The sequence below is a fragment of the Zingiber officinale genome, chromosome 7B (assembly GCF_018446385.1).
Source record: "Zingiber officinale cultivar Zhangliang chromosome 7B, Zo_v1.1, whole genome shotgun sequence".
Lineage (NCBI taxonomy): Eukaryota > Viridiplantae > Streptophyta > Magnoliopsida > Zingiberales > Zingiberaceae > Zingiber > Zingiber officinale.
This window is the reverse complement of record NC_055999.1, coordinates 37,320,403-37,322,823: the sequence shown is the minus strand read 5'-3', so window position 1 is coordinate 37,322,823 and position 2,421 is coordinate 37,320,403. Positions and strand designations below refer to the sequence as shown.

General features: G+C 43.5%; 1 long non-coding RNA gene across 1 annotated transcript; it reads right to left on the bottom strand.

The window, feature by feature from the left end:
• Positions 1–432: 432 nt before the first annotated feature.
• On the bottom strand, positions 433–1,020 carry LOC122003690. The gene is made up of 4 exons (XR_006118035.1): positions 956–1,020; positions 732–824; positions 568–639; positions 433–494 (listed from the first exon to the last, which is right to left on the bottom strand). It is a non-coding gene; the product is annotated as an uncharacterized LOC122003690 (long non-coding RNA).
• Positions 1,021–2,421: the final 1,401 nt, after the last annotated feature.

Sequence of the window (2,421 nt, the reverse complement as noted above, 5' to 3'; positions counted from 1 at the left end):
TCAACATGTATCCTCCAATAAAAACACATCGGACACGTGTATAAACCACAGACGCGCAATCAACACACTCCTCCAAAAGTACATAACAAATACGGATATACACACCACATGTAAATGCACGGTCAACCAGATGACTCCTCTACACATACCCACCTATGTACAGTCCACATCATATACCCAATCGGCATGATAATACCAACCACCCGACAATCCCTACAGGACATACTCTACACGTGTAATCACTATAGAGTAGATATCAAGAGTTGAGACTGTATATGAATTAAATGGAACACCTCAAAGATCAAGCATAAGTCTCTAGCAGGAAGTCAACAAACAGATATGACATAAGGTAAAGCAGTCTAATCCATCGGATAACAACCATGCACTAAGTACAAGAAAATCTACATAGAGGTAAAGGAAGAAATACCCGCCTTAATTTGTCGACCGTGTCCAGAATAAATCCCACGTCGTGATGATCATCCCATATCCAAGTCCTGCATAAATCAATATTTACATATTTTATTTAGCTAAATTCATATGATTAAGTAGCTAAATAAAATCCCTAACCCAACTAGGATCACTCCAACTAAATCTGATCTCTGATTAATCCTCCAAACCATCTACATGCTTCCATGTGCTCTAAACCAAACATACGTAATAACCATTAACAATACTTTCCAATAGAAGTAAAACCTTAATCCTTAATCCACAATCTTTAATTAACAACTTACCATAGATTGGTGTCAATAGTGCCAAGAGCCATCAAAGAGCCAAAACTGAAGCAACCACTGCTAGAGTCCGTAGCTGGAGCAAGGTGGAAGATACTGTCCTCCAAAACAAATACCCCAAATCAATCTTCAATCCAATATATATAACTCAAGTACATGCCAACAATCTCATACGTTTCATAACCAATTCCGTTGAAGCTAAACACAAATTCATCCCTACCACTTACCTTGAGGTCCGGCAGAAGTACAACAGCTCTCAGCTCTTATGACTCCCTGTCCATAAACTCCAAGAGCACACACAGACCTGTCCTTCCAAGAAACAATTCAAAACTCCAATCATATATCAAAGGATTTGCTGAAACCCTAATTCACAGCACTAATCTTACCTCAACAGAACCCTACCTCAATCCAGATGCCCCAGAACATGATTTGTTGCTGAAGAAAATCACTGTTGGAACCCAAATCCATATTCGTAGCAACTTCCCCTCCAAATGCACTGTGAAGAACAAGAGCTACTGTCCTCTGCCGACATTGGTGATCTATCCAGTGGTGAACTCGAACAACAACCCTCCTCGCCATAGAGATCGCCACAGCTTCTGGTGACCAGAACCTCCTCGTCAAGCTAGGGAATGGCTGGAACTAGGTATTTCGGCGATCAGAGGCCCGGCTCGTGCGTGAGGTAAAGCAAGATCCAAGCTAGAGGTTGGTTTCCCCCTTCTTGACTGAGAGTATCTGTGCAAAGGCGATCTAGGGCACGGTAGAATAGGGGTCTTGGATGCCCATTCTCAACGAGCACTCGGCGTCCATGACTCGGAGAGGGAAGATTGAGTGGCTGGATGGACTCGATCAATCGGTGGAGGAGAAGGGAGGCTCGGTGGCTACACGACGCCGGCGCGATTAAACTGGCCGCGGTAGAGACGCTAGGAGCAGAGAACAACCGGAAAACTCGCTAAAAGGCTCAATAGAGGAGAAGGGATCCACACCTCGAGAGGGAGAGGAAGGAGGGGGCGATAGCACGAGGAGGCCGTCGGCGTCGGGGAAGAAGAGGTCGCGCGAGAGAGCCGGGAGAGGAGATCGGGGAAAGAAGGTCTCGGCGGGGAAGAAAAAGGGATCGGGGAAAATAAAGGGAAAAGGGAAATAAAATAAAATAAAACTTAGGTTTAATTTATTTAAACCCTAAGTTTAGTCCTTAATCAACTCCCATTTAAATGGGTATCCCAAACAGCCCTCCTCTGTACCCGGAATCCATCCTCTCAAAACGGATCATATGGAGCCCGTTTAAATCCCGAAAATTTCTAAAAATTCCAGAAAAATCCACTACGATTTTTCGTCCAATAACATTTATTATTTAAATTTGCGGTATCTTACATTCTCCCCCACTAATAGAAATTTGGTCCCCAAATTTACTGGTCAACTCAGGGATCCTCATCCAAGGGTAACCACCAAGCAACAAACTCAAATATCACTCTATCCAAATATAATAACCAAACAGCATCCTCATCCACTACTCCACCCTAGTATCATAAACCTATCTCCAAACATGACAATCCACCTCTAAGTGAATAGCGACGACTCTGTGAGCTATGAACTCACCCTACTTCCGCTACTCCCACTCTGCAATCTAGCCAACAGTGGGAAAAATCAAACACCTCTAAAATCCAAAATCCACCATCAATAGATTCTCCAACATCTG